At 48.0% G+C, this 26,692-nt stretch overlaps 1 long non-coding RNA gene across 4 annotated transcripts in view; it reads left to right on the top strand.

Moving 5' to 3' along the window:
* The window catches only part of LOC149861142 (uncharacterized), a 51,006-nt gene extending 32,993 nt beyond the window's left edge, over positions 1 to 18,013 (top strand). For all 4 annotated transcript variants that reach the window (XR_016443080.1, XR_016443077.1, XR_016443079.1 and 1 more), the window contains 2 exons: positions 9,518 to 9,655; positions 17,651 to 18,013. This is a non-coding gene — a long non-coding RNA (uncharacterized LOC149861142). The remainder of the gene's footprint in view (positions 1 to 9,517; positions 9,656 to 17,650) is intronic.
* The last annotated feature ends 8,679 nt before the right edge of the window (positions 18,014 to 26,692 follow it).

The raw sequence follows: 26,692 nt of genomic DNA, 5'->3' as shown, positions 1-26,692 counted from the left end.
TTCTGAATACATTCGGGGCATGTGCAATGTGCTTGTTGACATCCTGCCAACTGAAAGAGGCAAAAAACAGCAAGTGAACGGTGTGGGTAGAAACTGTTCACTTGGCCTGTTCCCCTTCAGTGGGCAGTGAGCCTAAATAGAAGGTAGCTTTAAGAAGGAGCTTATGGGTTATCCGTTGTACATGAGAGAGGTCTTCTCCAGCAACTAATCGGGCTGTGTATAGACCCTGAACCACATCCGCAGCTGTTGTAAATCAGAGTTCCTTCATCCAAGTCTGCTACATCCATTTAAACCAGCCGGGGGGCTGCCTAGCTCTCTCTGTTGATGGACCATTAAATTGCTTGCTATTATATATAAGAAAATTGTCTTGCACAGATGGTTTCATGCCAGCTGGAGAAGTGTGGTCAGAAACTCTTGGGTTTCTTCCTGGTTTTGTCACAGACTCTCTCTCTTTTTTGGGGGGGGGGTGGGGGGGCGTTGGGTTAAGTTACTTCACTTATCACGTGCTTCATTTTCCTCGTCTATTAGTAGGGTGGTTGTAGGTTTTGGGTCAGGATTCCTGTGTGAAGCTCTTTGAGAACCTTAATGGAAGGCGATCAAGAGCCATGAGGAGCTTTGAGTTGATGAAAATAAATGCTGAGGCCCATGTTTGTCTTGTCTCCATCCTTGGAGGTTTTAAAGACCCGGCTAGACAAAGCCTTGGCTGGGATGATGTAGTTGGGGCTGGTCCTGCTTTGAGCAGGGGGCTGGACTAGATGTGACCTCCTGAGGTCCCTTCCCACCCTCATTTTTCAATGATTTGATGTTTTTTTTGGTGTTGGATCTCACAGGTTAAATCAATTGGCAGAAGCAGCTGCTGTCTCTAGTGTCTGACCACTTCCACATCACAGGCCCCCTAATTTCTGCCCCCAGCCTATACTTTTGTGGCCTCTTGTAGAAAGGGATCCCATTTTCAGGAACCCCACCCCATTCCTTGGGGAAAATCATTCCAATGGCTAATGACAATCACTGCTAAAACATTGCACCTTATCTAAACTTATCCAGTGTTAACGTCCAGCCCTTGCCACAAGAGTTTGAATAGCTGTATCACCGACCGCTATACAATGGGAAGAGCTTTTTGCTTGTTATCTGCATTGCATTAGTCTCTACAAGCTTATCTTTAGTTGGGGTCCTGCTGGGCCAGTCTCTGCCCTAGAGAACTAATATTTTGAATAGGAAAGCAGACAAAATGGTGTAGGGGGAACAAAAGATCCTGGAAAATGGCCTTGGTAGCATTGGAGTCAAGGTCTACACAGTGTAAAGACCTGCTTGGCAGGGTTAGTTTTTTTCTTTCTTTCATATGACAAAACCGGTGTCCATACCTTTGTCTTTGTCCACTTTGGCATTTTTGTCGATTCAGGAGCTCCTGGCCAGCAGAGACATTGCTAGGGATCACTACATGGAAGTGGCTCTTGTCGATCCCTGCAGGACTAGTGACCTTGTGAGATCCCTTCCAGGCCTCCTTTCGTGTGATGTCTAAATATCTTGCACTTCCCTCTGAAACAGCTGGTGCTGGCAAGTGCCAGTAACCGGATTCGGGGCTGGCTGGATCCAGCCTGACCATGTCCATGTTCCCAAGGCTTTGCGGTATTGATCCCTCTTGACTCTTGGAGGGAAATCCAGGGCAACTGAAGATCTACCGTGTTTTTCAGGATGAACGGGGAAGACTAGACCAGCGCAGATCTTTCTACTCCACAAAGAGGCTTCGTTTCCGTGTCGGGGAGGCGGGGGGCTCCGACAGTTTGATTTATTTCCCTCTGTGTTTCTTGCCTCCCCCCCTCCTGGTTCAGTGGTAGCCATTTTGTGCACCGCGCAGGGCTCTGGATTAGAGCCGGGTTTAATACACTGTACTCGATGGATCGTACTGTATAGGGCATTATTCAAATCTCTGCTCGTCAAGCAGCTTGTGTGTCAGCCTTTTGTCCTCGGTTGGGGAAACCACAGGCGGCCGCGGGGATGACAGGATATAATGTGTGTGTTTACGTGGACGCCAGGGTACCATCTGGGGGCCAGGAGAGGATTGTGGTATAGCTCCCAGCATATGGCGATGGAGGGGAAGTCTCTTTCTCATGCATACATGCCCCCTGCTCCTTGACTTGGGGACATTTCTTAACTGGTTCTGTGCCGCTCTCTGTCCCTCGTGCACCAAATCCCGTAGCTTGGTGTTTGCAGAGAGCTCAGTGTTGGGACCAGGATGGGCCCCTCCATTCATGAATAACTGCTTGGCGTGTCAGGGCATCCAGCTTCATAAAACACGGGTGGAGCCACAGACTGTGACAGCACAATGATGGACTTGCAAGAGGACCATCGGAGGAAGTCGGAGCACTTTGTACACACCAGGAGCTTGATTTCCTAATGCCCACCTCTTGTATGGTCACTTATGAGTGATATGTGGGGGTGCTCAATTCCCATTCCGGTTTTATACCCTCTTTCTGCGGGTGTGCGGTGCATTTTGCAGTGCAGGGCAGTGTAAACTCAAGCCTTCCATTCAAGTCCCCTTTTGCTCCCATGGATGTAAATCTGGAGTAATTTAGCTGTAATACTCACTGGTGCAACACTGGCCTATGCTAGAGGTCAGTGGGGTCCACAGAGATCAGCGTTTTTGGGAACCACAACTTCCACAAACAGGGTGGCAGTTCCAGATCTGTTCCCAAGAATGACGGTTGACCATGGTAAGGCAAACTGGGTGCCTTGCTGCACCCATCACCAACTCCTTTCCCATGTTTGCTTGCACCTGTATGTCTCTAACGCACCTCTGGTCCACAGGACCTGGTTTTAGATCCGAAAACTCATTTTACAACAAAGTCTTGTCTGCAAGCTACATGCAGATGAAGCACATTCATACCACCCTGGCAGCATAAAAAAGCCTTATAGCAACTTCAGAGCCCTTTTCTCTCCCAGACGGTTGGAAATGGATCTTGGGGTAAATGGGAGTTGGGTTCTACAATGGCTCAAGCCCGCGCAGCCCAGGGCAGACGGATGGGACAGCACCTTCCCTTTGCTGATTTTGTATCGGTCTTATAATCTAGTCACTACAAAATGCTCGTTCTGAAATGCCTTACCTTTTTTGTCTTGTTGTCTGCATAATTATAACCTCTCGTTAGTTGGCAACATTCCTGTCATGCTTGATACTAGAGAATTAGTTGCACTCGGGAAGCCAAAGCTGTGATCCAGGGATATATCTTGTATTTAAGGTAGGATGCTGGAAACCTGGATTTTATGTTTCGCTCTGGCTTTGGCTGAGCCCTGCAGGCCACAGGTTAAAATGATCTATATAAATCTGCATGACAACATTTTCAACAGAACTGTCATGGGGGGGCTGCGCTGTTTTTTTGGAAATGAAGGCTTGGTTGTGGGTCCTGAGTGTGGTTGGGAAATTCTTCATGGCATTGATGCCAAACGAATTAATTAGGTGCCGTTCAAAAAATTTCAGGACGTTTTTCTTAATTTGTGTCCAAAAATGGGCTTTCCCGCCCCCACTTTTCCAATGTCAGTGATTTATTTACTTTTTTTTGTTTTATTTTGTCTTTTTTTCTGAGATGGAGATTTCTCCCCACCCCAAAGTTGCCTTTCTTGATTAAATGAAATGACAAGCTCTCAGTGTATTTATTTCCCTTCCTGGCTTGGGGGCTGAGGCAGGCAGCTGAAGAGAGGATATAGGACTCACCCCTGGCCCTGGGTAAATATGCGGGTGGTTAGCTGATGCTGAGCTCTCTGTTGCCATGGCTACACTAGCCAAGCTAGCTAGTTTGAGCCTGTCTATACAAACTGCAGTCGCATTTTGACTGCAGTGTGGATATGCCCATAGCATGCCCTCTCCCCACCCGCCCTGCCTTCCTGAGCCCACCAACTTGAGTTGACTTGCAGTGTATTTGGAAACTTTCACATGATGTCGACTCTTCCTACCATTGCATAGTCCTGGGGAGCCTGTATGCATCACGAGGGTTAATTCTGCTTATGCAAACAGTCACATGGTTGCAGTGCAAGAAAGGGCTAAAAACGTGGCGTGTACAAATGCCCCTGGTGGTGATGTAGTTAGGGTGTGGTGGAGTGAGGCATCCATCTCGGTGGTATATGGTGGTCGTTGTTTCATGAAATTTCTTCTTCAAAGGAAGGATCGAGTGACTGCCCTTGGTCTCAGGGGAGCAAAGTTCTCTGATATTGGACTAGATGACCTCTGGAAGTTCCTGCCAGCCCTACTTTTCTATGATTCTATGTTATCCAATTTTTTCCCTGGCCTTGGGGGAAATCTCACCTTCCCTAGATGCAAAGATGGCCTAATGGTTTACCAGTGCCTGTCGACACACAGATCAGCAGTGCTATGAAGGTGCCAGACATTGCTTTCCCAATGGTGGACCTCTGTCCTCTTTTAACAGAGGACAGGTTCCTGTCATGGCTTGTATCTTGTTTTGGCGATCTAAGCTGGATAGGAACAAGGTGTCGACATGTGGAGTTAGTCCACTCTAGACCTTCCAGGAGAGCCCCAGATGCAGGCAAAGCCTAAGAGTCTTGTTCAAAAGTTGTGTAGGAAGCAAATGGGGAAGTAAGGAACTGAAGCACTATTTCTGATGGTCTAGCTAAGGGTCCCAACCACCCAGCCATCTTCTCACTCGTGCTTTGACATAGAAATTGCACCATGTAAAGTCCAAAAGAAGCACAACTCTTTTTTTTTTTTTTAAAAGAAAGGAGAGTATTTGGGTTGTGCCTTTCTAACAGCAAAAAATTATATATAGTTTATATATATAGATATATATATATATCCTCCAAGGATATCAGATAATGCCATCACAGTTAAGGTTGGATTTTTAGAGCTGGTTGATTTTTCCCATCCAGGAAAAAAAAAAAGAGCGCGAGAGAGAGAAAAGAGATTAACCAGATAAAGACATTTTCTCTTTTCTTAGGTAGATTTTCTGTAAAGCCTCCAGAAGCTGACAGTCCTTTTTAGATAAAATACCAGAGAGGTGGTGGCATCTTGGGGGTTTTAAGGCCCAGCTGGACACAGCCTTGGTTGGGATGATGTAGTTGGGACTGGTCCTGCTTTGAGCAGTGGGTTGGACGAGATGTGACCTCCTGAAGTCCCTTCCAGCCCTCATTGTCTATGATTCTAAAATATTTGGGTTCATTTTGAAAAGTAATGTCAGAAATAAATTTTGGTTTGCAAATTAATCTTTTGAAATCAATTTTGCGAACCAACAATATTTCAATTTCCCTGCCCCTCTTCCCACCCTGCTGAATAAGTGCAAGTGTTATACTGGAATCAGCACTCACAGTAGAGGTGGTTATCTTTTTATTAGACCAACTAGATTTTTGCAACAGAAAAAGGCTTTAATTCTTTAACGTTATACTGGGAGTTTTCAAGAAACAACCCTTCCCCTCCCCCTGCATTTTTCTTTTTTTTTTTTGAAAACTTCCTACAAGAATTTGATGATGTCTCTTTGGCTTAGACTGGTTTTCATCAAGAAGGGATATTGTTGAAACTGGTGTGACCATGGTGGCTCAAGGGCTAGCTGTATACATGTGCAACTCTGCCATGTTTCAAGCCTCCTTGGGTTTTAGTGTTTCTTTTTTTCCCCACAGTGAAAGGAAAGGAAAAGAATGACCGCTGCAAAAAACCAAGTATCCATTGTATCCACCCAGTGTAGCTCAGTACCAGCTAGAGTCTTCTTAATGTACTAGCAAAGTTGTACTCTAAATGCATGTGGACGGGCGGGAGGGTCTTGAGTCCAAGGATGGAGTTTGGACTGGGATGGACTGGCTCTGCCACTTATTCCAGTTGCTTCTGTTTGGGCTCCAATATGAGAGACCTCTTCTTTTTTTTGACAGAATTTAACTTCTGGGTGTTGAAAAAACGTGGGTGTGGGGTTTTATACACTTGGGGAATTCAGCTGGTGTGAGACCTCTGGGGAGGATCATGGGTCAATGGAGAGCATGATCCAAACCATGTGCTATTGAGTGTTAGGCACTCGCCAAATAGCCCCAATCATCACAGTGGTGGCAGTCCTAGAGTTAGATAAGCAATGAGTAACACCTGTGAATGGGAAGCATGGCTTGTGTCTTAGAGTAAAATGGCTTCTCTGAGAATTGCCACGAGTCCCTGGTGTTTCCACAGCGTCTTGTGGCCGCGCACCAGACTGGGGCTCTTGGGGTGCTCGATTCGTTGAACTCTGACTTCTGTGCTGGGGCTGTTATCGCACTAAAGTGATTTTGCTGCTGTAGGAGCTAGCCTTCGGGTGTGCTAGGGGTATTCCAGTCGCTTGGTCTTTGCTCACAGGTCCTCTCGACTTAAACATGTGCAGACCCTGGGGAATTCATGCCCATTTGATACGTGGAGCGCAGCAGAGTTGAGTGAAGACAGGCACTCAGATACGGTCGAAATTCTTTTCCCCTTGGAAATTTTTGACCAAAACAGTAATGAAAATGTCCTTGAATTTTTCCCCCCCCTCTCTTTTAGCTGGAAATCAAAACTTCAATATGTTTCATCCAGAAAACCAAATGAAAAAGCATTTTCCCCTCCCCACTAGGGGAAGCAGACATTTTCTGTGCAAAATTTAATTTAGTTAGACCTTTTTTTCCCCAAAAACAGTTTGACAGGGTTTTGCACCCAGCCAAGTACTGTTTGCTGTTGAGCTCGGCCAGGGTTGTACTGGACATAGTGGCTTGTATCAGATGCAGCAGAGATGACCTGTATAGGTAAATACCTGGGGCCGAGAGGTTATAGAGCAAAAGAAAGATGAGCAAAGAAGGACGGCGATCTGAAGAGCTGTATTGGTGCTGAGTAGGCTACTTCGGGAGACACCGTTTTCCATCCAGAGTTGCAAATCTGAGCCCTAAACTGCAAGGGGGGGTTTCAACTCAGACCTCCTGGTTATCTAGCTGTGAGACTACATTCATTTCTAAACTCAAGACCTTTTTCCTTCCTCTGACTTGAGGCATCTCAATACCTTAAATACCTGGGGCCGAGAGGTTATAGAGCAAAAGAAAGATGAGCAAAGAAGGACGGCGATCTGAAGAGCTGTATTGGTGCTGAGTAGGCTACTTCGGGAGACACCGTTTTCCATCCAGAGTTGCAAATCTGAGCCCTAAACTGCAAGGGGGGGTTTCAACTCAGACCTCCTGGTTATCTAGCTGTGAGACTACATTCATTTCTAAACTCAAGACCTTTTTCCTTCCTCTGACTTGAGGCATCTCTTCCAACGGAGGAAGAAGTGGAAGTAGAAAGAATAAAAGAAATAAATAAAAGGGGCTGGGCCCGATAATCTGTAAGGTCTCTTGCAGCCCCTAACAAATAACAACTATGAGAAAGTGAGTTTGGGAACATGGCAAAATCAGGAGGGTTTATCTCCTTTCCTTGGGTACACTCTGCTGCTATCAGGGACTATTCAATGGCTAGATACCAGGGGTAATGGCACCTTTAAAAATCCAGTGGATGGGTACTATGAAAGGATATGGATTATGGATGGGTTACATCAATGCTATGGAAGGGGAGATGCCTTGGATGGAGGGGAGGGCGAGAGAGATGGTCACCTAACCAGACTGTCACTGTAGGGTCCTGCTACTGTCTCCCTCTGTCTTCTCCGGTTGGGTCTCAGCTCATGAACAGAGCAGGGTGGTCCTATCTCCACATCCTCTGTGTCTGTACAGCACCGCACACAACAGGGATCCCAGATTTGGGGTTCGTCTGTGGCTGAACCTTGCAAAGCCAGCTGGAGAAGTCACGGGGCCCATGGCGCGCTACTGTGCTGCAGTGGGGAACGGAGAGAAGCAAGATGCTTTGACCCCCTCTGACACTGAAGAAAGAGGGGGGACGGAGGGCAGCGGGGGGGGGGGGGGTGGAAAGCATGCCTCTCTTGCAAGCATTTGTGCCACCACGCTCCAAGCACCCAGATCCCTGCCAGAAGGTGCCCGCCGGGATCCGGCGTGCGTGCATGCGTGTGTTTGGGAGGGGGGTGACGCGGGCAGCCTCTTTGTAGCGGCCGTGTAATTTATGATATGAGAGAGCACCATTGTCTGGGTCCATCCTGTATTTCTCTTAGGGCTTCGCCTCTCTTCCCAGACCCCTGCTGCGCTCCTGCTACTGTACCGTTGCTATGTGACATGCTCCCTGCACGGCCGCTATGTGGGGAAGGGCTGGGGAGGGGTGGCGGCGGTAACTGGGTCCATCTGGAGCCTGAGGCCTACCTCCCAATAGACTAGACCGAACTTGGCCCCCGTGACGCGCAGAGGGCCTGGGAATGGGTCTTTGAGTCCCCTCAAGTTCATGGCCACTGGAGGCATTCAGTTGACAAGGGGAGGAGAGGAGGGGGGCGCCGGGCATTTGACTCCATTCTCCCTTCTCCATTCAACGCTGTCAGTGTCCTTGCTGCATACAGATCCCCCCGTCCCTTTCTCCTCCTGACATGTGCGCACATAAATAAATTACCCCCACCGTGTGAGTGTGGAACAATCTGTCCCCTAGATGCTATTCATCTCCAGACAGGACCTATTATTCCCCCGATTAAAGCCGCTGGAGTAGTTTGCAAGGGATACTGTTACTCTGTCAAACTGTAAATAAGACACTAAAAATAAAGGGAGCTCGCGAGAGTGAAGGAGAGAGAGGAGAGAAAAGCCAGACTAATGCCTGCTGCTAGGGAAACCAAATGAATCCCTAATGACCGCTGTGTACAAACTGCAAATAATGAAGGGAAACGGACCAACGGGACCCCAGTCTGCTTTCGATGAGCTGTTTGTTATGGGAGGCTCAATGCGAGCCTGGGTTTATAGCGGCAACATAGCCGGCAGGGACCCGGTCTCCATCGTTTCCCTTCCCTGTTGCCCTTTTTTAAAATAAATTTCCTCCATCTGGACAGGGAGGTAAAAGGGGATCATTTCAGAAACCTCCTTCCCTCACTGCTCCCTATGAAGGCTGAGAGCGGACTTGGAGCTATTTCTTTCCATCGCACCCTAGTCAGCAGCTCCAACCCTCCTCTCAGCCCTAACTCCAGCCCACATCCTTTGAACCAGCAAAGGACTTAAACACAGGCTTGGCTTTAAGCCTGGGCATAGGTATGATTAACTACAGTGAGATTTAAGCCTGATTCCATGCTGAATCGGGGGAGCATCGTGCTGGCTACTCTTGGCTATGGGAAATACCGGTTGCCACCCTAGTTATCCAGCAAACAGACCCTGCAAACTTTGAGGTCCATCCCAGAGGAGAGGCTGGCTTAGTGCTGAGCTTTTCTGCCTTTTTCCTTAACCTTTTCTACCCCTTTCCCATGTACCTGGGCTCTAGCTAGGACTGGCTTCCCATTTTGCAGTCAACCTCTGCCCTTAAGATAAGACCTGGGTGCCAGGAGAGGTGGCTGCTACTCCTACCTGTGTCCTGGTTGATGTGAGGCGACTTAGCTTTGGAACAAGCTGAGCCTGGCCTTAATTGTAAAACTGGAAAAAGCCTCTTTGTATAAATAACTTCTCTCTCCCTCTTGATGTTTCCCATCTGCAGCATTGGGATATTGGCCTCCTAGGGAATGAATGTACTCTTGTAACATCCTCGGGCGTGGAAGTTTGAGAGCAAAGGCAAAGAGTCAGTAGAGTTTGGAAAGACCTGAGTGATGCTTTCTGCCAGGGAATGATCGCTATGGTAAGCACATCCAGGTGAGATCAAGGCCACATTGTGCTAGGAGCTGTATGTGGTCTTGCATAGCAAGAGGTGATCCTTGTCTGTTTAACAGTCTAAAACCATGCTTCTCAACCTTGTTAGATTCAGCCCCCCACTCTTTAGATTTGAGGCACTTCATGGAAAATGCCAGCTCTTAGTATTAACTCTTTTTAACTATAGGAAAAGTATAGAGCAATTCTTCCATTGCAAAAAACTTGGCAAGTCCAAGCAGGTCAGAAGTTTTTTAACTCTCTGGATTCCTATTTGCAATCTCTGGGTTTATCTTGCCAATCATTTTTGCACATTTGACATAGTGTGGCACCCCGCAGCACACTTGGCAGGATCTCAAGGCACCCCAGAGTACTGCAGCACCTGGTTGAGAACCACTGAGACCAGGCAGGCAAAGGGAGTTTCCTATTGCAGACAGGAACAGGAGATTAAGGGACCTGGCAGCAATTGCAGAGCAGCTTCTTGGCAGGACTAGGGACTGAATGCAGATCATCCCGGCTCCAGGTGAAAGCCTAAACGGCCCCCTTCCTCTTTGGACTCTGATCTATTTTAAGCGCTTCCTTACGCTGAACTGGATTGTGTCGGGCTGGATGGAATTTGCAAGAGCTTATCAGCAAGAAGCACAGGGCAAGGCATAAAGGGCTCTGGGCCACAGCGCTGCACTTCTCGGAGGGAAGAGCAAACCGATCTGTGAAGCGCCTTGAAACGTTACCGGCAACAATGACCCTTGCTTGCCTCCGACTGCACAAATGCAGGCGCTTTGCTGTGCGCTTGTGTGTGCCGGGAGGGCTGCTTTTGGCAGGGCAGCTACAAATTATGATGTTTAACTCCTTGTGAAGACACAGTGCTTCACAGGTTTTGCAGGTGTTAGTTAAGTCGAGGAAAACCTTTCACTCCCCCCATAGTCTTTCCTTTGTTGTTTATCATGGGTGAGCTGACACGAGGTTACAATAAACCTGGTCTTCCTACAAGTATCTTTACTGACTTATGTTTTGTCGTGGACTCTCCCGGTCCCTTTTGGAAGTAGAAGTGATTGAAAAGAGGAAGCCAGCCTTGGGGAGGTTTTCTCCTGGTTTTAAAATAAAATGGAATTGGATTCTCTCCACGCTGAAACTGGTTTCATATCCACAACAATGCACTGGCTTAAATGAAGCGCCTTTCTGGGCCCAGTGGCGTGAGAAGGCAGCTAAGCACTGTAGTACTTTGTATTTTTTATTTGCACTGTCAGATGCAGAGGTCCTTCCCATCAACATAGATGGGGGCTAACTCCATTGAAGGCAGAGGCATTAGCAGTATAAATTGACAGTAAATGAGAAGGGAAGCATGTCTGTAATATAACTGATCTCTCAACCACCTTCTGAGATAGGTGACCAGAGGCTGGCTTACAGACTGGAGAAACTGAGGCTACAAATGGACATCGTATCTGTCCTGGGCCAAAATGTAGTCATTCAGGCATCTGCGTCCACTGTCCCAGGACAAAGAATAAAACAGTTCACAGGGTAAGAAAAGCTAACAGTTTGCCCCAGAATATCACAAAGTGTATCTGAATGGTTGTCCTGGGACTGCATCGCTGAATCAATGGCAGAAAAGTGGCAGTGTATTCAGCCGCTCAGGAAACTGCAATTGGAGGGGTGATGTGTGTACATGCCAATCCGGGGACATTTCTGTTCTGGGATAAGAGCAGGCACAACTTATAATCACCAAATCCTAGAAAATGAAGTTTGGAAGGGACCTTAGGAGGAGGTCACATCTAGTCCAACCCCTTGCTCAGAGCAGGACCAGCCCCAACTAGATCATCCCGGCCAAGGCTTTGTCTAGCTGGGCCTTAAAAACCTCCAAGGATGGAGACTCCACCACCTCTCTAATCTGTTCCAGTGCTTCACCACCCTCCTAGTGAGACAGTTTTTCCTAATATCCAACCTAAACCTCCCTTGCTGCAACTGGAGCCCATTGCTCCTTGTTCTGTCATCTGCCACCACTGAGAACAGTCCAGCTCCATCCTCTTGGGGCCGGACCCAGTGATCTTCCAGGGTCCCTTCCAGCCTCTATTCAATGAATCTTCAGAGCCACCCTGCAAGGAGGTGAAGGCTGCTATCAAATCCCACTTCAGTCTTCTCTCCTGCAGCCTAAAACTTGTCCCAGAACAGATGAAGAGTCTGTTCCTAACCTTGGGCACAAAGCAGAGAAGCCATTTCCTCAAGTGTCATGGCAGAGCTGAGGTTAAACCCATCTTCCACTCCTTTAAGACCATCCACCAGGCCTTGCTGCTTGTCTAAATCAGCCCCTCGGCTGATGCAAATCCAGCAGAGCTCCCTTAACTTCATTGCAGCTGGGTTGGTCTCCCCTTCATCTCTGGTGACAGGCTGTTTCTGAGAACTAGCAGGAGATCAGATCTGTTCTAGTCTTACTTCTTTGGAGCCAGTCAGCTTTGGTTGTAGTTGTAGCTTTCCATCTCACTGCTCAGCATCTCACATTGCTTTGCACTGAGGTATGACGTGTCACAATGTGAGAGCAAAGCCATCCATGCAGAGGGTGGCCTATTCCCAGCTTATTGCAGGCACAGAGCAACACAGACACACTTGGTCTTGCAAAGTGATTGCCTCTCCTACTAGAGCCCTTGCATGGTTTTTTTTGCACACACTTTTTTTTTTAACCTGTCTCTAATGTGTGCGGCTGGGGTGCAATGTGGCAGCTCCTCACTAGCACACCATAGCAGGGAGTGAAAAGGAATATTGTATATGGCTGAAACTGCAGGAGGAATTTAGTGAGATGCAATCTAGTTACCTGCCTGAGATTTAGTTTCTTTAGGTATGAAGGATTAATAATGATTTAAAAGAAAAATGAGCTAGGGTCTGCGTATTTTAAAATGGCCTTTAATTTTTGCACCCATAATCAGTGCAGTGTCTAAGTTAATAGAAAACAAATGCATTGAGGCACCACGCTGAGTTGGGGTTACCCTGCACTGGGAGCTGTGCATACAGTGAGGACAAGTAGCCCCTGCTCCATATAACACAAGCCAGCAGCAAGCAAAGAAGTAGCATTATCCCTAGTTTTATAGAGGGGGAATGGTCACAGTGGGGTTGCAGAGCCCAAAACAGATCCCATCTCAGATCTGTAACCCCACAGCTATCCAGTTGTAGCAACAAACCAGGTGGCTTGAGGCCTGCAGACCTGTGTCCACCAGTACCTCCGGCTTTCTTTGTTCCTCCTTTGCTGCCTCTGCTGCCTTTGGAAATCGGGCCTCGCCGTTCCACAGCTGTTCTGCACAAGGCCATTGTTTTTTCCTTCTAAGTAAATCCAGACTGTGATGTAGTGATGATCTTTCTCCCCCAATGTGCATCTCAGGAAGGACTTTACATCCCGCTTTTTTTTTTCCAGACTGAGAAGCCTCATGACTCAAAGGAGTCATTCCTAGGACAATCCTTAATCTGGGTGTTGTGTAAACTTTCAAGCCACTTCAAACCTCCCCTGGGTTCTCCAAAGTGGAATATTGGGTTATTTACTCAAAAAAAAAAATTCATACGTGGAGCAAAGGGAAGCGCAGTGCAGATAAAACTGAGGTTCAACGCCATGTCTCTGCATGAGCAGCCACCCACCTGGTATTTCCCTGCTACTCCAACCAATGGCCCATACAGGCAACGGGCCTGATCTGAGACCTACCAATGTAGCAACTCTTGTCTTTTAATTCTCCACGTTGAGAGCAGGCATTGGGGCCTTCCTTTCCCAATTACATGGCAGTAAATCAAGCAGTGCTGCTGAAACCTCATCCATGTCCAGTTTTGGGCCCTATGCTTCAAGAAGGATGTGGGCAGATTGGAGGGAGTCCAGTGGAGAGCAACAGGAGTGATGGGGAAAGGCTGAAAGAGCTAGGGTTAGTTAGTCTGGAGAAGAGAAAACTGGGCGTGGACTTGGTAACAGTCTTCAAATTTTTGAAGGATGATTCAGGAGAAGATGGAGAAGGACTTTTTCTCTGTGGCCTCAGGAAATAGGACTAGGAGCAATGGCCTCAAGCTGCAGCAGAGGAAACTGAGGGTGGAGATGACCAAGGGCGGTCAAGCATTGGAATAGGTTGCCCAGAGCGGTGGTGGAGCCTCCATCCCTGAGATGGTTCAAGGCCACATTGGACTTGGCTGGGCTGGTTTAATCAGGTCACATCCTGCCTTTAGCAGGGGGCTGGACTAGATGTGACCTCATGGGGTCCCTTCCAGCCCTTTTTCCTTTGATCTTAAGAATATTGATGCTCTGTATTTCAGGTTAGGGGATATCAGGAAAGACAATCAAAGTGTTTAAAGAGACCTGTGGTGAGAGCCAGGCAGAGACTCCAGGTTCCCTGCAGATGTGGCCTGGCCTCTGTCCCCTGGCCCATACTGGTGCGCTCCAGTGACTGCAGTGGTAGGTATCCCACTGGTGCAGGCCAGATGGTAATCCTAGCTGGACTCAGGCTGTGCTGGGTGACCTCAGCTCCCAGTACTTTTTTACACAATGTGTAATTCACTTCTGAAATTCATGGCCACAGGAGGCGGTGGAGGCAGGTAGCTGAACCAGGTTCAACAAGGCACTAGATAAATTCATGGTTGCTAGATCTGTTAGTGGCTATTGAATATAATGGTTGGAGTTGTTTCCTCTGGCATCTCTAAGCCAATAATGGTAGATGGGTAATGAAGCACTGGAACAGGTTACGCAGAGAGGTGTTGAAATCTGCATCCTTGGAGGTTTTTAAGACCCAATTAGACAAAGCCTTGGCTGGGATGATCTAGTTGGGGATGGTCTTGCTTTAAGTAGGGGGTTGGATTAGATGTGACCTCCTGAGTTCCCTTCCAACCCTTATTTTCTATGATCCTATGCTGCCAGGGAGGGTATTGAATAAGGCATGGATCACTCCAGAGAGACTGGTTCAGTTCTCTCCCTCTATAGCATCCATTTCTGCCACTGTAGGAGACATACCAGTGGTCCATCAAGCACAGTATTCGGCTCCAGTCTGGCACCGCTTGTGTTCTTCATCAATGGGATCGGAGAGAGCTTTGGCTCTTTGATCGCAGAGCAAGTGTTAGTGCTTGCCAGCCCCTTCTGTGCTGCTTCCAGCACAGGGAAAGCTTCCTAAAAAGCCTAGGTCAACATCTGCAGAAAGAGGGAGAGGGAGAGAATGAGACCAAGCACATGTACCCAGGCAGCCCTGTCACAACCATAATCTTCCTTCCCTGTGTCTTGGTGGCGTTTTCTTCCTCCTGGCTCTGTGCGGGCTGCAAGACAACCCATGAAGCTGGGTAAATACTTGGGCACTGGGGTATGCCAGGCTCAGTGCTGCTGCTAGATGTGGCTAAAAGATGGCTTGGGTCTATCTGCATGAGTCATGGTCTGAGCTGGGTACACATGCCCATGAAGAGGAAGAGCTCTTCTCCCCTGGGCACTGATGATGAAGGAATCCCGTTGATCTCCCTGCCTTTCTAAGCACCTTTTGCAAGATTTGGCCATCAGGGACTTCACTGAGAAACAAATGCAAGGACAGAAATTGAAGCCTGCTCCCAGCCTCTTGGCTCAGTGCTTTTACCAACAAGGCTAACCTTCTCTGAAGGGCTTTACCCCTTCCTATTTCCTTCCCCTTTCCCCTATTTTGAATGTACTGTTTCCAAGCTGAATTCTGAGAGCCAAAAAATCCAAATGGGTCTTGTGGCAGATACACAGCTTCCATAATAGCCAGGTAGATTGCGCGGATAAATGAATCCTTTCTTGTTTGAACTCCCCTTTTTAAAGCTTGTTTGAAAACCTCCCTGCCATTTCGGGTTAGAATGGTGAGCTTCATTTGAATAAATAATCCATCCATACGTGTGGTACATCACAGGCACCTCCATGAAGGCTGGCTCCAGCAATGGGGATGGGGGCCTTGGCGCTCTATATTCCATAAAGTAGAGTAATTAAGTATTGCTAGTTGTGATGACTTCAAACAGAGTGACTCCAGGAAATAAGCCCCTTCTTTATAATTAGTGGGATTTCCTCTGCATCAAACGGGGGATTGATTCTTTAATCTGCTCACATGCTTTTGATTTGGTCTCTCAACTCGGTCGTACCAACTGTTTCTACTCCCTGCTCTTTCCGATAAAACCTCAGCAAAGGAGATTTTGGGGAGGCATGACCTAGGTTGAGGTCTAGGATTTTCCTTCTTTGTGTGTGCATGTTTTCTTTCTTTCCTTTTTTTTTTTTAAGGTGCCTAAAATAATTTAAAAAATGATGAGAATCAATGAAAATTAAGCACACGGTCCAAATGCTTGTGTTTTCTTTATGCTTTCCTCTGTCTAATTGTTTCTGATGCGTGTGCTTTGAGACCTGCTGGTTCTTCCACCTGATTTCCATAGCTCTCAACTGGGTAAATTTTGCAGCCATTGTTAATCTAGCATAACCCTTTCATTAGAGCAAGTTTACTCTGAATTGGCACCACAGTTGCTCAGATTTGGGATTTGAGCTCCTGTCTTTAACAGACCTGGCACTTCATGGTCTAAATGAGTCTCTCCAAAAGTCTTTGGACCACTGGACTATTGACTGCTCCCCATATTTCTCATTTCTTCATGCATCCTTCTCATTGAGAAGTTTAGTGAGCCCCATGTCCACTTGACATACTGATCGCCCTTGGCTCAGTGCCCTCAGTTTAGGAATCACTGGTCCAAACTGTGTGACGCCACAAAGTGAATGACAGAGGGAGAATTTGTTTGCAGGCTGTTGTCAAGCTGATCAAGCTCCAAATCCTGTTCTGGGATAGTTGTTCGTATTACAGTTGGGTCTCTGCTGCTAGAACTGAGCCGAGAAGGGACACTGCAGTGTGGCAAATACATTCTCCGTTGAGATGAGCTGGATCTCAAGTGACTGCTGAATTCAGCAAAGCTAAGCATGCCTCCAAGCTGATTCAGTTAGTGCAATGGTGCTATGTGCTTAAGGTCAAATTTACCCATTGCAACGGCTGTATGGGAGGCCTGCTATTACCCTGGGGTTCCTTTCTTGGACTGGGAAAAGGGCTTCATCTACCTAGGCCAGGGCAGGAGATCAGCATTGCCAGTCAGCATAGGCATCTTTATATGAATCCAGTGGCCGTTGAACCCTGAAAAACAATGATGTCATTTAAACACTGGTCGGGGAGTCATAAGGGCCATGTTGCAGTCTTGCTTCTGCTTCAGCCACTCTGTGTGAGCTTAGCCAAGCCATTCAGTCTCCCCAGGCCTCAGTTCCCCCAGTCCTTCTGTTCCTCTTCGTTTGAACAGTGGTCCTCAACCATTTTAGACTCAAGGCACCCTTTGGTAAGGGATTTGGGGGCACCCCAGGTCTGAGAGGCACTGATTTAGAGTGTAAGTGCTTTTCTTGCAGCTATACAGAGTCTGGGTCTGTACAGATGAGGTGCCAGGCTTGGGGGAGCTGGGGCAGTCTCTAGATGTGGTCATGATTGTGGTCTTCAGCTTGGAATAGCAGCCATGGGAAGCGTTCATGCCAGTCCTGTTATTATGTTGGGCTGATGGGTTTAACATGGGAAGTACCCTACTAGCCAGGCTTATTGAGGGACCAGTTTAGTATGCCCCGCGCAAGCCTTGTTCTCATCTGAAGCAAGTGTCGAACACAGATCGTATAATTAAGGACCCGGTGAATACGTAACTGTACAATTATGCAAATAGTGATCAAAATCACTGTTTTCAGCAGAAATGCCTGAAGATCAAGACAGAAGCTTCATGCAACCTTAATTTAATCTGGTCCTGCAGGAGTGGTGAGGTCTAATATATGACCCAACCTCATGCCTGCTTCTGTTTAGCAAAGAGAGGGGAGGGGCTGGGGGTAGAAAAGCAGCAATGCTTTAGCATGCTAAACAAGTCTCTCTCAGCATGGGCACATAGAAAAAATGGCCTGGAGATCACTTTAATCTACTGCTAAAACATAAAAAATAATCAAAGTGCTGATATTTAGAACGTTTTTTTTTCTCTTCTGATTTTTCAGGTGAAGGATATAAGGTGGAAAGAAAGAAAGAGAGAGAGAAAAAAAAAGAAGGAAGAAGCCAACTCCTAAACCCCTGGAAATCTGTGTTAATTGCTTATGAATGTCTCTGTCTAAAAAAAATTATTGAATTGATGTCGTCGTGGGTTTTTTGACAGCCTGTCTGTTACATTTTTTTAAATATTCATGCACCAAAATCTAATTACTAGGCAAATTTAATGATAATGAAATGAAGGCACTTTAGCGGAAAGCACAGGGCCCCCGTTAATGTTTTCTCAGCCTCTGTCTTGTTCGTAATTTTTTTTTTTTATGACTGCCTTTCTTGCATTTAAAAAAAAAAAAGGATTGCCGAAAATAAAACTTGGATTGCTGAAACTGTTTGTGGTGGCTTCATTTATAATGATGTGGAATTTGCAAGGTGATTAAAGGTGTTTTGCAAAAATCAAATGAGACTTAACCTAATCAGATCAGGCGGATGAAATATTATTATTAGTGAGAACATTAAGATAATGCCTGGAGGGCCCAAGTGAGATAAGGGCCCTGTTGTGCTAGGTGACAGGCACGCACATCTGTAAGAGGTACTCAACTTATCCCAGGCACTTCCACAGCCTCTGTTACCACAGCACCTGGGTCCTCAGTTGTCTTTAGTGTCTTTATCCTTGCACCCTCTCTGTGGGAGAGAGTAACATTATAATGTAAGTGGAGGTGCAAATAGAAGACTTGCCCAAAGACAGATGGGAGGGTATATTTAGGGTTGACCTTAAGGTTGAACTTAATCAGAGTCACACGAGCTAACCCTGCCCATCAATGTTACCTCCTTGCAGCTGCACATGGACAAGCAGGGGACAGACTCATTCCCCTAAGGGCTCTACTCAAGCCCTTCTGGAAATCGGCTGCTTTCTATTTGTCTCTCCTCTGTGTCTGGCTCTGATGGCTGGCAAGAGAGACAATAAATAGCAGACAGAAGAGGCAGATATTAATTGCTGTGTTAGCAAGTTTTGACTTGGGTGAGGTCTAAAATGCGGCTTTGGGGATGAAGGGGAGGCTTTGTTTTGGCCGTAGGGGCTTGGTTGGGCTGTTCCTGATGAAAAACTAAGGGGCTTTCAAGGGAACAGTCTGTGTTTATGGGCTTGAGGGTGGGTGTAGGTAGCATACAGATGTAACAGAGCAAGGAGCAGAAGCCAGGACTCCCATGTTTCCCCTACCAAACAGATCATCCCTGGCTGCCGAGCTGTTTGTGGGAATCGGCCTTTCCCTGCCTCAGTTTCCCCCCTGCAGAGTGCCTGCAGCGGTAGTTAGGAGGCTGCCTTGGGTAGGTAGAGACCTGACTTCTCATCCTGCCCCTGATCTGGTGGGTGAGAGGTTTCTTCTCCCAGTGCCTGTGCAACAGGATGGCTGCTGTGGAGCAGAGCATAAAAACCCACTCTCCCAGCTTGCAGCGAGTGCCCTGACCTCGGACATCGCTTGCCCCAAAGAGCTTTCAGTCTCCAAAAGAAGATACGGAGACACCCAAGAGCAGCAGTGACTGACATCAGGTCAGCCTCCAAGCGGGGGGCAAATCCCCATCTCCTCCCCATGGTCCTACCTGCTACATCACACCGTCTCAGTACACGATCTTACTCCTGGCTGTATCTGGGATTGTCTGCTCAAGAATGAGAAACCTCCCATGGCTTCAGAGAGGTGCAAGGTCCTGAGCTTTCTAGCTTATGCTGATAAACCAGACGGGACTGAAAGGGTTTCATCAAAGGGATGAAATATCCCTCTGAGCTATGCACAGAGGCTCATGAGCCTCAACCAGCTCCATAGTAGAGCCCAGCCTTCGAACTCCAGCATACTTCTTTCCTGCCCAGGCTTGTGCTGAACGAGCCCAGTTGTGCTCTTCGAAACCAGTGGCTGGGGAAGAGGTTGGGATCAGTGTTTGAGGGTGGCTGGACTTCAGGAGGGTTTGGCTTCTGGCTAGTTGCAGAGAAGAGCCTGAGCCACAGAACCTGATGCAGATCCAGAAGCCAAAGCGGGTGGGTCCGACCTGATCTCCTGCATTTCCAGAAATAATCAGCACAGCTGCTGACAAACCAGGAACCAGCAGTAGCATTAGCAAGTGCTCCTCTGTCTTTATGGCCCAAAGGGACCCTGTGCTTATCCCGCCTGAACTGCTGGCTAGCCCAGGTCAGAGAGCATTTTGTCTGACACTTGTTAGCATCAAGCCCATACGTTGTGCTTGAACGATACAAAGACCAGTCCCACTCCCATGGAAAAGCTGTTCCTGTGGCTCCCGACCATCGCTGTGAGACATTTGCACCTGGATTATTTAACTTCACCTTCGAGTCATCAGATAGCTTTGTGACTTTATTAAGTTTCAGCATTATCGCACCTCTTCCCTTGGCATATGGACCTGCAGCCAGTGGGACGTCTCTGCTCCATTACAGAGCACGGTGCCTTATATCAGAACCGGATGCTGAAAACTAGGTTCCTCTGGCATTTCTCTGGGGTTTAAGCTTCACGCTGGGAAGATCCCTCATTCTGGCCCTAAGCCAGTGTGATTCTGCGGAGCCGCACCGGCCTGAGAGGTTGATGCATTTCTGTGGGGAAACGGATGGGGAAACTGAGGTCCTACCTGATTAAAGGAACTGACTGAGGTCTTCCTCAGAGGTAGCAGCAGAGCCAGGACCTAGGTCCATATTTCCTAAATCTCAGCCCAGTTCCTAAACCACCAGGTCAGTCTCGCTTTCCAGGGTGGGGGAGGCCGCATGGCATTGTTGCGGCTTATACCCATGTCGCAGAGTGGGCTCTGTCTCTGCTTTCTATCTGAACAGCATGGCTCATAGCGTTAAATCCCTCTGCGACAGGGGTTGGAAGGTGATATGAAATCATGCGGTGCTTTGAGATCTGAGCTCAAAGGAGAGGACAGAGAGGCAGGTTTTCCAGCGGGCGCCACTTGGCTTTGTTCGACTGGGATCCAGCTCAGAGTGTCATTATTATGACACCGGGTTGCAAAGAAGAGCGCAAAGGAGAAGCAAACCCGGCAAGCCGGCGCGTCTCCATGCGGCATCCATTTTAGCCACGCGAGGAGGGGGTGTGTCTGCCGGGCTGGCACAAAAGGAGACGGGTGGAAGATGCCACCCTGACAAAGGGCTTTCTCACCCCATCTGGGGCACCCCCGTGATGGAGACAGCACTGCCCTTGGCATGGGAGAGACAGGGCACCTGCTGGCAGGACACAGGGCTCTTTCCCAGGCAATTCAGAAGGCCCTGAATGGATACAATGCACCGAGAGGCGTTGTTTTAAATGTTCTACATTAATCTTTCCCACAGCGGGCAAGGGGATTGTGTGGGATGAGACAGACTGTCTGCTGCACCATCTGCCAGGTCTGTGTTCAGGCCTGGGATTGTGGCAGATGTGGGTGGGTTCTGGCTCCTCCGGCAGAGAGAGGTGCAGGCTGCAGGCACACAGAGGAGCTAAAGGGGAAGAGACGGGACCCAGCCAGGGACCGTGTCTCCTTTCCTCTGTCCCTGCAGTAATGCCATCAGACCCTGCAGTTGGCCCTCGTTGAGCATCCTTAGACACAGACACATGTGCAGGTGCCACCTGGGAATTTTCCTCCTTCAGAGCCTCCCCGTTGCAGAACTCAGCTTTTGCTTGTCGAGCAACAGCCCAGCACATGGGCAAGGCAGTCCCTAATGGCCTAGCGTGCTAGGTGCTGCCTAGACACAGCCCCTGCCTCCAGGAGAAGATACCAGGCCTCAATATTCCCAAGGAGCCCTTCTACCCATTGGACCATGTTGCCATTACTTTGCATGTCAGGTCTGCGGCTGAGCCTAGATTATCCCAGTGCAACTTTCAGTGTGGCCCCATCTCAGTCTTTCCAGCAGCTCTTTGTTGGTTTCTGTGGACAGAGTGGTAGCCTTGTCATATGCAAGCCACAGGGGCCAGAAGAGCTATTAGCGGTGTCTTGAAATCTGCTTGTAAACATAGGGAGTTTTTTCCTCTCTTTTTTCTTACACGCACGCACATACACACACACACCACCTATTGCTTGTAGCTGCATTTATCCTGCCAACCTGACATTTTTCTATTAGTGAGCTGCAACCCGCCACGATGATTATAATTGTCACTAATTTCTTTCTTTTGCAATCAGGTCTGCAGCAAACCACGTTGGCATAAAATAACAGAGACTTGGGAGCTTTTGGGGCGCCAAAAGGGTTCCTTTTAAACAAGGAAGGCAGGGCTTTGAGGGCTGGGGTGATAGGATCTTTGGAAAGAAGGGCTGGCAGGGACCAGTCCCTTGCTCAAAGCAGGATCATCCCTGACTGAACCATCTCAGCCAAGGGTACGTCCAACCTGCTCCTGAGCACTTCTAAGGATGGAGACTCCACACGGTCTCGAGGTGCCTGTTCAGTGCTGGACCACCCTCAGAGTCAGCAAGTTCATCCTCATCTCCAACTTCTGCTTCCTCAAGGTTAGGGGGGTTATAGTTCTGCTCCAGACCTTAAGGAGATGATTGTATTGGCTTTAGATAGTAAGTCCCAGTTTGGGAAAAGAGACAAGCCCTGTGCTGAGTAAGTCCCAGTTTGGGAAAAGAGACAAGCCCTGTGCTGAGTGGCATGGAGACACTTTCCTGAATCGAGACCTACAGCTGCTGGAACTGGCAGGGCAGCGTGTCTGTGAATCGAATCACCCCTACCTTTAATTCCCTGACTGTGGTTTCTAAACAAAAAACCGCAGAGTGTGGAGCTTGGCTTATAAAAGGGTTTCTCCAATGGGGCTGCCCACAGTAGCATGGCCCACAGGCAGTCCCTCTTAGGGTCTGCTTTGGGGTGTCATCCTTTGGGGTACCCAGCTTGGGCAAGGGGCCTGCCTTCCAGAAAGTGTCCATGCCCTCAGCATCAGGCCCCTTTTAGCTGACACCTGAAAGCCGAATGTTTTAGTCTCTGGAGAGAGGGTGTTTGCCGTCCTAAGAACCTCCCCGGGCCCTTGCGTGCAATGTGCCCTTGCAGCACCTGGAGCTAGTATATGTGGGGGGGCAAATGCTTTTGAAGACATGATCCTTTCTAAGGGGCCCCAGTTGCAGCTGACTTATTTGGAAATCCCATCTTGCTCCAAACTCTTTGGCAACAGCTGGCTCTTGAGAACCGCAGGGAAGACCCAAAAGATGCAGGCCCAGCCACTGGCTCCTGATGGCTTTCCAGGTTGGGCTCGGCAGATGGGTCGTCCTGTGGCGAAGGAAAGAGTTAAGCTGCAGAAGCCTGTTTGCTCTCCCAGTGAGAGTTTACACAACCTCCTCTTCCTCCCGTTCCCCTCCCCTCCTCCCCCCAAAATTATCTCAGCATCCTCCCACCCATTTATCTCAGTCCCTTCCCTGGCCTGCCTTGTCATTGGTATGTTAATGAGGTCTGCAGACTTCCAGGGCTCTGGAGCCTGAAGAGATGTATTTATTTAATACAGTGTTTATACATTAGGGCCACTCAGTGGCTGTCTGCTGCATTATCAATGTATTTGGCTAATTACGACCACTCAGCGTCCCAACCTCTGAACTGGTTAAGCCTGAGTGAACCTTGGAGTGCCGGGGCGATGCTCACATTTTGGACAGGGCTGGCCAGCTCGTGCTCCAGGCAACAGGCTGGTCTCAGCCTATTCCACATGAGGCTTCAAGGGCTGGCTGATCAGCGGGGTCTGGTTCTTAATAGGGAAAGATGTCTCCACTATTACAATGCCACTGTGCGATGTGCCGTCAGACTGGGGGTCATTGCAGCTGGCAAGGTAACACGATTCAAAGACAAGACAGGCATTTCCTTGGCTGGGAGGGCAATCCTGAACTAGAAGAGTTTGTGCTAATGACATTTGGGAAGGGATGTAGCCTTCATGTATGAGGGGAAGCTGTGTTAGGCATCCTATTATGCCACAACTGGGGATCTCTGACCTCCTTATGGAGCGTCTGGTCACTGCTGGGCCAGGGTGGACATTGGATCAGATTTGGTCTGGCAACTCCTACACGATTGATATATTTTTGGCAGCTGAAAGGGGACATAAAGTAGGGCTGAGGCAATTGAGCATTGATGTGGCCTAAGTTTTAGGGCCATGTCCTCCTGGGGACTCGGACGAGGACCCCGCTTCTGGGCTCTGCACAGATACCGTTGAAAGCGCTGTCCGAGGTGCTGGGTTAGGAAGACAGGGTGTGGCCCATAGCCTTTGAAGCCAATTTATGGACTCAGCTAAGCCCTGGATCGGATCCTAAACTAGACCTGACTTTCCTATGTGGTTTTTGCTAGCAAGATATGCTGCTCTCTGGGCTCTGGCAGCAGGGTCAGTGCAGCTCTGTGGGGTAAAGTTTGATCATCCAGGGCCCTGGCTCTTGGGCAGTCATGGGCACAATTGCAGGGGAGGGTCTGAATCACCCCCCTGATTCTGCTTTACTTGTATAAATGGCTTTGGAGGTGGGCAGAGACAGCAGGGGGGAAGCTAGCTGGTGACCCCTATCCATTCAGCATTGAAGGATGGGACCCCCCCCTCTTTACTCTCAGGTTGCTTTGGACTGAGCTGCACTGAGCCCTAGCCCCTTTGCCCTTCTGCAGCAGTGCAGATGGAGTGTAAATGAGACTGATGCCCTCTTCACACTTGTGTACGTGTCTCCTTTACACTAGCCCTGCCATTGACCCACTAGGTCAGCATTTTCAGGCATTAACACGGGTGTGAATTTAATTTCCACCCACTCCCAGGCCCCCTTTAGTGGGTGAGAGTGGAGTAAAAAGAGGCAAGGAGCAAGAAATGGAGTATGAGGATCCCAGCCATTATTCTGAATTGACATGAGCATCCCTAAGAGCAGAATTTGGCCCTGAGCCTGAAACTTAAAGGAATACAGCCCAAGTGTGCAGCAAAGATTCCCAGAGAGTCCCAACAGAAGTAACGTTGCATTTGACAAAAAGCCGAGTAAAACAAAGCAGCGGATTGTTCAGCCAGTGCAAATTACCGACCTCTCCAATAAAATATGTATAGCATTAAAATAAAATTTGCATCGCGATAATGCTTTATTAAGCCCATTAGGAGATTAAAAGAATCGACCTGTTTGTTCCCATTCACGGCGCAGCAGAATTTGCATTTCTTTCCCTACGTCTAACTAGCCACTTGCCTTTGCTTATTTTGCGAGAGTCATTTTCTCAAGCAATGTTAAAAGATGCCCCGAGAAAGAGGGGTGTGTGTGTGTGTGTGTGTGTGTGTGTGTGTGGTGGGTGCGGGTGCGTCCATGCATCTGTGTGTGTGTGTGTGTGTGTGTTTTTTTTTAAAATCAAAGCACTTGACTTGGGTTCGTGTTTGTCTGTGCGAGTGTTTGGTAGAGGAGGGGGTGGGATGGAGAAGAAAAGGTTGGTCTGCTCCCATTTCAGCTAAAATGGTTAATTAAGACAATAGAGGATATGAAACAAATGCAGCCGGGCCCCTGAATGGTTGTCTAGACTCTATAGTTCTGCTGCAAGTTCTCTGTCGGAATTTTAACTTGGCCGGTCTGGTCCCCCCCCCCCTTTCCCTGCCTCTTAGCTCACGTCCATAAGTTCCTTTTCTCTTTTGTTTGTTTTTGTCCTTAAACAATCAATCTTTTGAGAGATCGGGGCTGGATTGACGGCTCTGCTTGTCTGAGACCTTGCATTGGTCACAAAGCCACCTTCCCAGAGCTGAACACAGGGCTCGTATATAAAAAAAAAAAAAAAAAAAAAAAGCAGCATTATTGTGAAGCATTTTTATTTTCTCAGCGGTGAAGGCCTGAGTTTCATGTTCAGCGGGGCTCTGCACAGGCAGTGGGGAAGGGGCTATTTAAAATGCTAGCCTGCGTAAGTTAAAATAAGGCTTGTGTGTTTTTATGTACACACACATACATCCACGTGCGCACGCAACCACGCATTTTAAGGTCGTGCAAGAAGTTTGTGCCTTTAGGGAACGATGGATCTAAAGTTTTGAGTGCCCAAGCATGTTTATAGGGATGTAAGGGCCAGATTCTTACCGCTGCTATTAGTTAAGGCAGTAGACTACTAATTCATTATGCTCTGTATACATGAGTTCAAATCCTGTCCGTGTCTTTCGAAATTCAGTTTGCTCAGTCTTTCCTGCCCAAGTGCAGGGGGGCTGCACCTGTTGATTTGTAAGGTCCCTTCCAGCCCTGAACAACGGTGCAACTATGAAGCTCCTCTGCCAGTGTAACTGAGGCTCACAAGTTGAGCCCCTTTACCCCAACTGGTCCTGTGAATGGAGATACAAACATAAATGCGCTTGTGTGCCAGGATAGCTATGCCCAGGTGGAGAAGAGAATTTAAAAAGTTGTGTCTTCAACTACAGGCTTTGAAACTCATAGCTCTGGTAGTCAGGGTTGTGAAGAAATAGGGTCTGACCAGCTTAGCTGTGCCAGCTGCAGCCCCCAGTATAGGTATAGCAGTACTGGTACAACTGGGTACCACCAGTTATGCTCAGCGAGTGGAACCGATTGCACTTTCTTGGTATAAAGTGCCACATGATTGCATCTTGTAAATGCTTTGTAAATATATGAATCCAAGTTTAGATGAGACATAAAGCAGCTTTATATTGGCATGACTGCATCCACATTGGAGAGTCATCTTGGTAGAAGTATATTGATAAAGAAAAAAAATCACGCCCTCAAACTGAAATGGTTCCAAGATCTATGCACAGCCCAGGCTTGTGTACTTCGTTTTGTATGCCCCCTTCAAGATGAACCTGAATTAAATAGGCATCAGTCCATATATTTTTAAATAGCTTGAGATAGTATGTTTAGTTACAGCTATTCCTCTGTGATCTGGTGAACCCTGTCGTAGTTAGCCATCTGGGGTTTGTTGGGTGTTTTTTCTGTGTTGACACCTTGATTCATAGGTGGAGGAGAGAAACCTCGGTGAATCATTGACTATAGATTCATTGATGCTAAAGCCAGAAGGAAGGATTACGGTCGCTCTGTGGAACGTCCCACGGTATTTCCTGCACTGAGCTGGTCATTTCGGGCTGAGCCTCAGTGTATCTTGTAGAAAGACGTCCACTCTTATAAGGGGTCAGTGG

The sequence above is a fragment of the Crocodylus siamensis genome, chromosome 6 (assembly GCF_052110815.1).
Source record: "Crocodylus siamensis isolate JL-2025a chromosome 6, ASM5211081v1, whole genome shotgun sequence".
Classification (NCBI taxonomy): domain Eukaryota; kingdom Metazoa; phylum Chordata; order Crocodylia; family Crocodylidae; genus Crocodylus; species Crocodylus siamensis.
Note: the sequence above shows the minus strand (reverse complement) of the source record. Positions and strands in the feature narration are given on the sequence as shown.